This window comes from Pan troglodytes, chromosome 21 (assembly GCF_028858775.2).
Source record: "Pan troglodytes isolate AG18354 chromosome 21, NHGRI_mPanTro3-v2.0_pri, whole genome shotgun sequence".
Classification (NCBI taxonomy): domain Eukaryota; kingdom Metazoa; phylum Chordata; class Mammalia; order Primates; family Hominidae; genus Pan; species Pan troglodytes.
Genome location: NC_072419.2, coordinates 20880166 through 20894179, shown reverse-complemented (window position 1 = coordinate 20894179; position 14014 = coordinate 20880166). Strand labels below are relative to the sequence as shown.

Below are 14014 nucleotides of genomic sequence, written 5' to 3'. Positions count from 1 at the left end.
AAGAAATACTTCCTAACTCATTCTATGAAGCTAGCATTACTCTGAACCAAAGCCAGACAGAACACTATATGAAAACTTCAGACCAATATTCCTCATGAATATAAATGAAAAAAAGTTTTCAACAAAATACTATCAAAGTGTCCAGCAGCAGATGAATGGATGGGCAAATTTTGACATGGACATACAAGAGAATATTGTTCAGCCATAAAGAGGAATGAACTACTGACACATGGTACAATGTAAATGAACTTTGAAAACGTTATGCTAACTAAAAGAAGCAAAATACAAGAGGTCATATACAGTACAATTCCCATTTGTGTGAAATATCCTGACTGGCAAATTCTTAGAAACAGAAAACAGTTTGGTGGTTTCTGGGAGCTAAGGGAAGGAGAGAAGGGACCAGGGAAAATAGGGAGTAACTGCTTAATGGGTATGCAATTTCCTTCTGAGGTGATGAAAATATTTTGGAAATAGAGGCGGTGGTTGCATAACACTGTGAATACATCCTTAGCTACTAAGTTGTTCACTTTAAAATTATCAATTTTATGATATGTAAATTTCACAATAATTTTTAAATTATACAACTAAATATGGGGACAAAGCGCACAAATCATTAAATGACAGGCAAAACTAACCCGTTGTAAGATCCTACACGATGACTGCAGCTCACTGTAGAATGAGGTTACATATTTCTACATCAGCAGGAATCTGCCTTCATAAAGTGGAACTTCCACTAACAAACCTATAAGCTTTGCAGTAACTTGTTAAGGAATTCCAAATCAATTTTTCTGTTTGGATTAAGGTGGTCCCTAATGTGGACCTCTTTTCTGTGTGGTATTTCTTACTGTGTTTATGAGAAAAAAGGAAAAGATCAGCAAACAGGAGTAAGAAAGTACCATTATCAAGAATTCTAAAAGTAGAAAACCACCTTTTAATCACCTGGGAAGCTTTTAAAAAACACTAATACCCATGCCCCAAACCCCTAGAGTTCTGATTTATGGTAATTAGTACAGGGTGTGCCCAAGGCATCTATGTTTTGAAAAGTGCCCCAGGGGATTTTTCTGTGCCACCATGATTGAGACCATCACTAGATTGCAGTGTTCCCTTTTTCTGACACATTCCCAACACCTTGCGGTCCTAATCTTATTTTCTAAATAGGAAGAAGGAAAAGAGAATTGAAGAGAATTCACTGAGCCAGTCATATTAAATATGCTATATCATTTCATCTTCATAACTGATAATGTAGGCAGTATATTGAGATGGTTAGAATGGCATGTTTTAGGACCAAAATGCCTTTGTTCATATATCACCTCTTTCACTTCTCAGTGGGGCAAGCTATCTACCCTCTCTACTCCTCTATTTCCACAGCCGTAAAATGAGGAATTACAGTATCTCCCCGTTGAGAAATTCATTGAATTACAACTGTGTTTGGCACAAGATAACTGTTCACAATTATTATATTATATTTACAGATAATAAAAGGAGGCTCAGAAACAGTAATTTGCCTGATGTCGCAGTTTTAATAAAATATAGAGTGAGAGTTAGAGCTCAAGTGTATCTGCCTCCAAACCCCAGGTGAAGAGGTGGAGCTGAGTGATATGAGTCTTCAGGGCTAATGTTAATTGAACTTCTTTGTGTATATAAATAAACAGGTGTCAGACGGCTCCCACTGGGTCTCAAAAGCCAACTGTTAAGTTTTCAGAAATTTTGTGAGCTGGCTGTTAAATGGTCATTATTAATAATTAAATTATATGTACTTATATGTTTAAAAAATTACATTAAAAACAAGAATACTCAAAAGTCATTGCTTCCTATCTTACTACATTTTACTATTATCTATGCTCTTAAGGTTCATTATATACCCTGTATACATTTACATATCTTTTTTTTCCCAGAGATTTCAACATCTGGTTTTCATTCACAGGTGTCAATTCATTGCTTTAAGAAGCTTCAATCTATTGTTAATTCTCTTCCTCCCAAAGGAACTTTTTGTTGTTATTTTTTCCTCTAGCCCAAGAGATCAAAGATTCCTGGGAATGCAAGTTTGGTTTTCGTAGGGGTCTGAAATGCACCTAGATAGAGCAATTAAACCATACTATACAAAGTTAACTTGGGGCTGTGAAATTTTTACACAAATGCTTCATTTAAAAGCCGTCTCCATTAAGGCATGAATGGTAGGAATGAGGGCGGAGGGTTCTCTGAGGGAACTCTTGAACTCAAGAGGGTAAAAACTGTCTTGCTCACTGCAAAATCCCGCTAGCTACCACAGGGCCTGACCCCATAAGTGTTACACATAGCACACATGGGAAGTAGCATAGCATACTGACTCCAGCAATCACTAGGAGACCTTGGACCAGCTTCTTGAATTCTGTGCCTCTGTTTTCTCATCTATAAAAGTAGGACAATAAAAGTACCTGTCTCACTTGGTTGGTATCAAGATTAAGAAAGTGCTGGGAACAATGATCGGAATGTAGTAAGTTATTATTATTAACATATGATATATTTTGAAGACCAAAAGTCATTATTTGGATCTATAAAAACTCAGATACTCCTGAGTAACATCTTAGGACTTTGTCTTATGGGAAGGGATTCTATTGGACATTACAGAAGCTGACACTTGGCCTACTGGGCAAACCATCAATACTAAAGCTATAAACATGACCTTTATTAAACAGCTAGAAAAGATTGTGAAATGTGCAGATAAACCAGAGACGTCAATAAATGGGATCTAGAAAGTAAACTTGTGCTGGGCACACACAAAGAAAATTAAAAGGTTAAGGTGAGCTATGGGCAAAACAGGAAAAGCCCACATGTCAGAAAAGTACATTGGGAAGAAGCAAGAATGCCTAGCCACTGAGTCTTTTTCTCCCATTGGGTGCCACATCAGCTATTGGCTTGTTTTTGGCATCCTGTTCACAGCCCTTATGGTTTTTAGACACCTCCCTAGTCCAATGGCCATTCTAACAAAAATGATCTGAGAACAGTATCGGGTCATTAAATGACCCTGTTCACCCTTTCCACCTATTGGAGTGACATGCATTACAGAGACTGAAATCTCTGGTATTTAGGAAGAATGAGGGAAGTACCAGCAGCTCCATTTTGAAGTTTGAGCTTTTATCTTTAAACATGTATCATTTGGCTAGGAGTGAAATTTTAATTCATTAAAGTTTAATTCTGCAAAAATGTATGGGTCATCTATTATGTATCCAGCTCCATTCTAGATTTCAAGACAGAAGCTGAAACTTGAGAAGGAATGGGCAAAACCATCACAGCATGGTCTAGTGAGAAAAATGCAGAGGTAAAGAGGAGTCACAATCTCAGTTTCCTCATGTCACAGTGGAAAACTAACCCCTGGCAAATAGAGAGGGTGGCAGTGAGGGTATGATTTAAAAATGGAAGCAAAAATATTTTATAAACTTTCTAGAATAGGCTAGGGATAGCAAATACTACCTCCTGGAGGCAGTGATCATGACATTCCATCTCATCAAACCTAGATGTGCCCCCAGAACATTTAACACAGTCCTCAAAGAGCCACTTTCAATCGCCTTGGCACATAAGTACATAAGTAGATAGTATAAATGAAAGGGATTATCACCGAAAACTAAAATTAGAATGAAAACAGCAATTCGACTTCCAAACTCTCTTCGGTATCATTATGGCCTTTGACATCAAGGAAAAGCTAGGAAGCCCTGCTTTTCAGATCCTGACTCGGCAGCTTCTGTCCTTCTGTGAGGTATCTTCCCTTAATTGCTTCTGCAAATCCAAGACTTCTGCTAGAAATTAAGTAATAATTAATAAAATCTATTCAGTGTGATCATATGGCAGGCACCATGCTAAACATTTGACACACCTGTATCATTAAATAAAATGTAGTGAAAAATAGAGGAACAAACTGCAGAATGTGATCTTCTAAAAGCAGGCATTCCTGAAATGCTTTTCTAAAAGAAAAGATGCCTGATTACAGCAATAACTAACAGTAATGAGGACTTTATAGCTTGCAACAGGATTTGATAACCATGATAATTCATTTGCTCTCTCCAACAACCTAGCAAGGCTGTCAGGGCAGCTGTTAATATCCTCAGGAGAGATGAAGTGACTCACTCAAGTTCTTTTTACAAACAGCAGTGCGGGTCAGACATCTCCCACATTCCAAACCCACTGGACTCAACTTCCAGATGCAAAGAAAGTTAAACAATGAACCTGAAATGTAGCAATTTGCTGCCTACCTTCCCTTTCTGAGACATTTCTTGCCTTTAAAAGAACATTACTTGTTTTTTAAATAAAAATTGTATATATTTATCATGTACAACATTATTCTTTAAAATATGTATACATTGTGGAATGGCTAAATTGAGCTAATTAACACATGTATTACCTCACACGCTGATTGTGGGTAGAATAATTAAAATCTATTCTCCTAGCGATTTTCAAGTATACGATAGATTTGTATTTAGCTATAGTCACCACACAGTACAATAGATCTCTTGAACTTATTCCTCACGCCTAACTGAAATTTTGGACCCCTTGAACCAACCTAGCCCCCAGCCCCACCCCCCACCACCCTGTGCCCAGCAAGCCACCAGTAACCACGATTCTACTTTCTGCCTTTATGAATTCAACTTTTTAAGATTTCACATATAAGTAAGATAATGTGGTATTTGTCTTTTTGTGTCTGGCTTGTTTCATTTAAGATAACGTTCTCCACGTTAATCCATGCTGTTGCAAATGACAGTATGTTCGTTTTTTTTCAAAGCTGAATAGTATTCTATTGTGTATATATTCCACATTTTCTTTACCCTTTTTTGTTTGAGACAGGGTCTCACTCTGTCACCCAGGCTGGAGTGCAGTGGTGCAATCTCAGTTCACTGCAGCGTCAACCTCCCAGGCTCAAGTGATCCTCCCACCTCAGCACCCTGAGTAGCTGAGACTATAGGTGTGTGCCACCATGTCAGGCTAATGTTTGTAGAGACGGGTTTTACCATGTTGCCCAGGCTGGTCTCAAACTCCTGAACTCAAGCAATCCTGCCCCTTGACCTCCCAAAGTATTGGGATTACAGCTGTGAGCCACTATGCCCAGCCTTTGTTATCCATTTATCCATTGATGAATACTTAGGTTGATTCCATATCTTGGCTATTATGAACAATGACTATGGGAGTGCACATATCCTTTTGACATACTGATTTCATTTCTTTTGGATATATACCTAGTATTGGGATTGATGGATCATATGGTAGCTCTATTTTTAATATTTTGAGGAATCTCCATACTGTTTTCCATAATGGCTGTACTAATTTACATTCCCACCAAAAATGTGCATGAGTTCTCTTTGCTCCACATCCTCATCAACAATTGTTATCTTTTGTCTCTTTGGTAATAACCACCCTTAATTTTTGCATGTGAACTCTGAAAAAAATCCCCTACAGATAATTATTCATGATCTCTCAATCTAGGTGTTGTTTGTTTGTTTGTTTGTTTTTGAGATAGAGTCTTGCTCTGTCGCCCAGGCTGTATTGCAGTGGTGTGATCTTGGCTCACTGCAACCTCTACCTCTTGGGTTCAAGTGATCCTCTCACCTCAACCTGCTAAGTAGCTGGGACTACAGGCATGCACCACTATGCCTGGCTAATTTTTTAAATTTTTTGTAGAGATGAGGTCCCATTATGTTGCCCAAGCTGGTCTTGAACTCCTGGGCTCAAGCGATCCTCCCGCCTCAGCTTCTTGAAGTGCTGAGATTACAGGCATGAGCCACCATGCCTGGCCTCACTGCAATTTTTTCAAAAACTTATCTGTGAAGCAATAAAGCACAATAGGTGAAAAGAGGTCAGCCAGGGTTTGAAACCTGAGTGCAACTCTGTGTGACCTTGGGCAAGTTTCTTAACCACTTTGTTCTGTAAAAGCAGGACAATGGTGGACAAGTGCAGTGGCTCACGCCTGTAATCCCAGCACTTTGGGAGGTCGAGGCGGGTGGATCACGAGGTCAAGAAATCGAGACCATCCTGGCCAACATGGTAAAACCCTGTCTCTACCAAAAATACAAAAAATAAGCCAGGCGTGGTGGTGGGCACCTGTAGTCCCAGCTACTAGGGAGGCTGAGGCAGGAGAATCACTTGAACCAGGGAGGCAGAGGTTGCCGTGAGCCGAGATTGCGCCACTGCACTCCAGCCTGGCAACAGAGTGAAACTCCATCTCAAAAAATAAAAATAAAAAATAAAAAAGCAGGACAATGGTACTAACTACCTCCTAGGGGTGTTAAGAGAATTTCATGAGTTAATATAAGTGTTTAGGATAGAAACTGGAATATATATATGTTCAATGAATAAAAATTATATTGAGCCCCAAATCTATCATTTTATAAACTGTCCCCAAGAATAAGTTAATCTACTTGAGAAGTTGCATTGACTCCTTTGGGTCACCACAGTGACATTCAATCCACTATTTACTCCTGCATACTTTATCCTATATATATGTAACAACAGTTGCCACTTAGAAGTAAACTACATTGTTATAAAGTACTATTCCTTTTTGAAACTGACCCTTGACTTCCATATTTCATTCTCTTTTTGCCTCAAACCTTAAATTGTCTTTGCTTTTTAAAATGAACAATTTTCCCATTTGATGGGAAGAAAGAGAAGAAATAAATTACAGCTGCAAAGACAAGTTGAATGTTTCAATGGACCAGGCCTTGGCATCTTTCAGAATAAGACATGTTTAATTCAAAGAGATGACTTTGTGTGAGATCAGTGGCAGCTCCAAAGTTTTTTGGGGAGGAGGGGCAAAACAGCCTCCTTGGCCATTTCTTGAAATCTTGAGAGCACTGCCTTATTTGCAAGTTTATTTGCATGAATTGTATCAATATCAAATGTAGTCAAAAATTTATTGTGTGCCTGTCTTTCTTGACAGATGAATAGAAACTGCTCTCTGTTCAAGTTCACTAGCAGTAAAAGCCAGCAGCTGCTCATCAGTTGTTTGCAACCCAGAGTTCTAAGGAGAAGCCAGTGGAAGTCACACTTCATAGTTTTATAGGCTGTATTTGGTGCCTAAGGTTTGCCCTGAGGAACCACTACATTTAACATAGAAATATTTGTGAGTAGAATCTTTTTTTCTTTCTTTTCTTTCATTCTAGAGGTCAGTGCTACTAGAAATATGACCAAACCAAGAAAGGAGTGTAATAGATTTTTAAAATTCTACATAGAAATCTTACATTCATAGATTGTAGAATATCTAGATACATTGCAAAAAATGTTTATCTTTTCATTTAAAACTTTTCATTATAGTAATAAGTTTTCAACATTGAAAAATACAGAAAATATTCAAAAGAAATGAAAAGTCACTCATAATCTGCATTTAGTAAAAAGTCCTAAGATGGTTCTAATACACAGAATTGAGATTGCTGCTGTTAGTGGATAAGAAAGCCAAGCATATTATGTTATCTAAAAGGTCAGTAGACTGCCATGGCCAGCTGTATTTCTCAAACATGGCTGAAACAATATTTTCCACCACTCATACTCTTCTTACAATGTGCCCAACACTCCTCACATAGACAGGGAAGTGTCTATGTTCCTGCCTCTTAAATCTGGATGGATTCATGACTATGATGGAAGTAGTACTCCATGAAGTAGTAGGATAAAGAAGTCACTACTGAGGACAGGTTATAAAAATGTGATGCACTTCTGCCTGTTTTGTTCAAGATGCTCACTTTCCAAATCCAGACACGCTGCCATAGGGAAGCCTGGACAGTCCATGAAGAAGCCCACTTGGAGAAAATAGAGACCCCCATCACACAGCTCTGGCTGAGCTCCTAGCAGAAGCCAGTGCCAATATGCCAGCCGTGTGTCAGGTCTCTTGAAAGTAGATTCTCCAGGCCAGGCACAGTGGCTCACTCCTGTAATCCCAGCATTTTGGGAGGCCAAGGTGGGCGGATCGCCTGAAGTCAGGAGTTTGAGACCAGCCTCTCCAACATGGTGAAACCTCATCTCTACTAAAAATATAAAAACTAGCCAGGCATGGTGGCTCATGCTTGTAATCCCAGCTACTTGGGAGGTTGAGGCAGAAAAACTGCTTGAACCCAGGAGGCGGAGGTTGCAGTGAGCCAAAATTGCACCACTGCCCTCCATCCTGGGTGACAGAACAAGACTCCATCTCGAAAAAAAAAAAAAAAGTAGATCCTCCAGCCCCCAGGTGAGCCATCTCAGTTGATGCCCTGTGGAGCAGAGATGAGCTATAACTATTGAGATTTATGGACTAAATAACTTATTTCATGTTATTTTAGGGCACCAATCTTGGGGAGGTTTGTTATGAGGTAATAGATAGCTGATTAAACCACTAATAGTAAGACCTATTGAAACTTACTAAAAAAATAGTAAGAGGTTATTATGTGGGAACACTCTGCTGACAATTTTAAACACAATAATTTAGTTTATTCTCGTAATAACTCCATTGCACAGAGAGTGTCATTATTCCCAATTCATATATGGAAACACTGAAACACACACACAGAGATTAAGTAATTTACCCAAAACTTAATTTAGCTCCCAAGTGGCAGAACTAGGCTATAAACTAGAAACTCTGGCTACAAAACTAGCACCCTTAACCATGACACTAAGCAGTCTGGAGTGCATTCCACTAAATCAGGATCCAATGGTTGTTCTTGAAATCCAGCTGAGTTAGTATCTGCTGCCCCAGGCCCTGCTGGGTCACATTCCTCTCTTTCTATCAGGAAAGACACACTACCAAATGTTCTACTCCCTCCCCAAAGAAATAAGAGACTTCATTTCATAAAAGGGCCCTCTCCACTCCCAATAATCTCAAGGCTGAAATGAAAAATAGCCAATCTTTACCAGACCTTTTTAATAACACTTGTATTAGTGAAAACAATATATATTTATCACGAAAAGTTGGAAAGCTAATTTTTAAAATATGCATAACAACACTCAGAGATAACCACTGTAAACATTGATAGTTTCTTTCCTTTTTTCCATTTCAAATTTGCTCTTAATATCATTAAAATCATAAAACATGTAGAGTTTTATATGCTGATTTTCTCACAATTACATAATATATTTCTATGTCATCACAAAAAAACCTCTGAACACATAAATGGTTACAAAATAATTCTCTCCATAGATAAAACTTGATTCTGTATTTTATTGATGGATATGTGGTTGCTTCCACTTTTTTTATCTTTTAAATAATTCTACACTGAACGTCTTTCTTACAATTTCCTCAGGCTAGCTTCTAGAACAGAAATTACTGAGTTAAAAATATATGGATTAGTGGGGTCTTTGCAACATATTTCCAGAAAATTATCACTTTACACTTCTAGTCAGAGTCACAACTCACTCTGTCTTATATTAGTTATCATTTAAGACATTATTTTATAATTTGATAGGTTACAAGTGGTATCTTTTATGTTAATTTTGTTAATGACCTGTATATGCACTGTTGGGAATGTAAATTAGTTCAGCCACTGTGGAAAGCAGTTTGGAGGTTTCTCAAAGAACTTAGAACTACCCTGCAATCCCATTGCTGGGTATATATCTATAAGAAAACAAATCATTCTACCAGTTTCTATTCTGCAACACTGTTCACAACAGAAAGACATGGAATCAACCTAGGTGCCCATCACTAGTGGATTGGTTAAAGAGAATGTGGTACATATACACCATGGAATACTACACAGCCATAAGAAAGAACGAAATCATATCTTTGCAGCAACACAGATGCAGCCAGAGGTCATTATCCTAAGTGAATTAATGCAGGAACAGAAAACCAAATACTGCATGTTCTCACCTAGAAGTGGGAGCTAAACACTGGATACTCACTGGCTTTATGCCAATAGCCCTGAACAAAATAAAATACCTGGGAATACATAGAAACTGGGAACTACTAGAGAAGGAAGGGAGAGAGGGGAACAAGGGTTGAAAAACTAACTGTTGGGTACTGTGCTCAGTACCTATGTGATAAGATCATTTGTACCCCGAACCTCAGCATCATTCAATATATCCATGTAACAAACCTGCACAGGTACCCGTGAATCTAAAATAAAAGTTGAAAAAGACCCAATTCTACATATATGGGGGAAAGGGCAAATGACATCTTAATATCATTATAAAAATAATTTTAGTCTTGCAGACACTTTGAAAGAGTCCATCCATCACTTTAAAAACTGTGAGGATATAGCAAGCAAAGGCTGATATCCACCTAAAATTCAATAAAAAATAGAAAAAAACCTGTATGACTTTGGTATAAAAAATGGTTCTTGGAATAAGCACAAGAAACAAATATTTAAGTTATAAAAACATTTTTAATGCAAACAAATGTAAAAACACAAGCCATTCACTGATGGAAGAAACTTCCAACACAAGTATAAATACAAATAATTATTATCCCGAATATGTAAAGAACTGCTACAAATCAATAACAAAAATACAAATAACTTAGGAGAATATCAGGCAAAGAACATAGCTAAGGTACTTCAAAGAAAAGAAAATCCTAAGGGTCTATAAATATCTAAAAAGGTGTACAACCCAATAGAAACAGAAAAATTCTAAGGAATACAACAACAAAGTGTTGATCATTAGATTGGTAAAACAAACAAAAATCCTGACAATTAATAACTCAAATACTAATGATGGGAATGCAGTAACCACTTTAGAGACAGAGCAGACACTGCAGATTGCCGACTTGACACCCACCTTCCCCTTCTTCCTTCCTAAAGGTATATTTTGTTCAGGTATCTCCTTCCTCCTGATGATATTTTTTAAGCAAAACTAGCCTTGCCCCCCAGCCAATCATCATGGTCTTGTAGACCCTTACAAGTAATCAATTTAGGCATTGGCATGTGATTTAATTTTAACCAATGAAACATGAAAGAATGTAGCTAACACAAATTTCTAAAGAAAGTTTCTTTGCCCTTCAAAAGAGACATAGAGGAATAAACGCCTCTGGCCATTGTTTTATCTGCGCCTGATTCCTCATGACCGTGAGGAAAGCTATTGAGTCAATGAATTACCCAAATCTAGAGCAGTTCTACCTCTGGACTTCTTATTACATGAGGTGATTGATAGGTTTATTTATTTAAGCCACTTTAAATTCCATTGTCTGTTACCTGCGGTTAAAAATACTCTAACAGAGAAAGCTTAAAAATTTTGCAATATCTAGTATAGGTAAAAAATAGTCATCCCTTAAAACCCTGAAATTCCACTTCTAGGTATATTCGCCAAGAGAAACTCACACATGTAGAGTAGGAGATATGGAAAAGAATGTTCCTTGCAGTCTTATTTGCACAGGAGACAACTAAATACAGTTTTGCAGTTAATGAATAAATTATCATTAAAATAAGTAATTATTGCTATTAATTATAACAGATGAGTAATTATTAATTCTAGTATATTTATAATCCCTTTTCTGTTCTTCCTGGAATAAGGCTGCTACTATGATGAGACCAAGGCAACCCACTATAAAGCAACAAGTTGGAAGAAACATGGGTCGCTGACTATGTGGAGGACCATACACACCCTAGACCGCCTATTTGGACTTTAACACAAGTGACAAATCAACATCCATATTGTTTAAGCCACTCATAATTTGAATTTTTGAAGAGTCACAGCTAACGCTAATTTTAATTAAACAAATATGAAAAACATAAACTGGAAAATACCATCAAATTGATGATAGTAGATGCCTATGGATAAGGAAAGAGGTGAGTGGATGAGAGTGGAAACTAATAATATTTCAACTTTATTATCATATTATATCCCATTTTTAATGAAGAAGCTAAAGCAAAAATATTCAAGTGTTAACCTTTGTTAATTCTGGGTGGTGCATTGTTGTTGTATTAGTCTCTGTACTTCCATGTTTATCTACTAAAAAAAAAAATGGATCACATAGAAAAAGTTTAGCCAAAAAGGGGAAATTAAGGAACGAGAAAAAGAAGAAAAAGAAAACGCCCTTTTCCAAAACAAGAAAATGTGCTCCTTCTATAAATACAAATTAAATCAATGTTAACATACAATGTATCTCCTATTAAGTTAAAGATGAACACTACTCAATGTTACTGAAGAGGCAGAGGTTAGAAGGGTGCATATATCCTTTCTGGAGGGCAATCTTGTAATTACAGCAAATTCATTAACAGTGTCATCCCTATAAACCATAAGTTTTACCTCAAAGAAGTTATCCTAATAAATATACATAATAAGCATACAGATTTAGTTAGGAGTATTTTTTCTTTTTTAAATATGGAATGCTTCACAAATTTGCGTGTCATCCTTGTGCAGGGGCCATTCTAATCTTCTCTATATCATTCCAATTTTAGTCTATGTGCTGCCGAAGCAAGACGAGTATTTTTATCAAAACTTGCTCACAATCTTGAAAAACTGGAAAGCACACAAACGCCCAGCTAGAGAGGCTAGTTATGCAGGTCACTGTGCAAAGTCATAAAACAAATAAGTTAGACACACCAAAAACAAAACAAAAACTACAGGCCAATATCTCTGAAGAATATTGATGCAAAACCTCACCAAAATACTAGCAAACTGCATTAAACAACTTATTGAAAAGATCATTCATTATGACAAAGTGGGGTTTATCCCTGGGATGTAAGGACGGTTCAACATATGCAAATCAATTAGTGTGATATATCATATCTACAGAACAAAAGACAAAAAGTATCTGATCATTTCAATTGCTGCTGAAAAAGCATTCAATAAAGTTATACATCCTTTCATGATAAACACCCTCAAATAACTGGATATAGAACAAATGAACCTCAACATAACAGCCATATATGACAGACCCACAGCTAGCATCATACTCAGTGAGGAAAGCCTTTCCTTTTAGATCTGTAACATGACAAGGATGCCCACTCTCACCACTGTTATTCAACATAGAACTGAAAGTCCTAGCTAGAGCAGTAAGACAAGAGAAAGAAATAAAGGGCATCCAAATTGGAAAGGAAGAAGACAAAGTTTCCTTATTTGCAGATGATATGATCTTATGTTTGGAAAAACATAAACACTCCACCAAAAACTATTAGAACTGATAAATTCAGTAAAGTTGCAGGACACAAAATCAACATGCAAAAATCAGTAGCATTTCTATATGCCAACAATGAACAACCTGAAAAGAACATTAAAAAAGAAATCCCATTTACAATAGCCACAAATAAAATTAAATACCTAGGAATTAACCAAATAAGTGAAAGATCTGTACAATTAAAAATATAAAACACTGATGCAAGAAATTGAAGATGACACACAAAAATGGAAAGATATTCCATGTTCATGGAGTGAAATAATCAATATTATTAAAATATCCATACCACCCAGAGCAATCTACAGATTCAATGCAATCTCTATCAAAACACCAATGACAATCTTCACAGAAATTTAAAAAAAAATTATGTGGAACAACAACAACAAAAAAACCAGAATAGTCAAAGCCACCCTGAACAAAAAGAAAAGTAGTTGAAGGAACCACATTACCTGACGTCAGATTGTACTACAGGGCTATAACAACCAAAACAGCATGGTACTGGCATAAAAACAGACACATAGCTCAATGGAACAGAATAGAGAACCCAGAAAGAAATCCACACACCTACAGTGAACTCATTTTTGACAAAGGTGCCAAGAACACACCTTGGGGAAAAGACAGTCTCTTCAATAATTTGTCCTGGGAAAACTGAATATCCATATGCAAAAGAATTAAACTTGATCCCTATCTCTCACCTTACACAAAAATCAAATCGAAATGGATTGAAGATTGAAATCTGAGACCTCAAGCTATGAGGAAATTCATAAGGGAAACTCTTCAGGACATAGGTCTGGGCAAAGATTTCTTGAGTAATACCCCACAAGCACAGGCAACCAAAGCAAAAATGGGCAAATGGGATCACATCAAGTTAAAAAATTTCTGCACAGCAAAGGAAACAATCAACAAAGTGAAGAGACAACCCACAGAAAAGGAAAAAATATCTGTAAACTACCCATCTGACAAGGGATTAATAACCAGAAT

General features: G+C 37.0%; 1 protein-coding gene and 1 non-coding gene across 10 annotated transcripts in view; both read right to left on the bottom strand.

Annotated features, from left to right (window-relative positions):
* Positions 1 to 14014, bottom strand: part of MACROD2 (mono-ADP ribosylhydrolase 2) — a 2047165-nt gene that overhangs the window by 1680211 nt on the left and 352940 nt on the right. The window lies entirely within an intron of this gene.
* Positions 12232 to 12334, bottom strand: LOC112206620 (U6 spliceosomal RNA). The gene has a single exon (XR_002941029.2). It is a non-coding gene; the product is annotated as a U6 spliceosomal RNA (small nuclear RNA).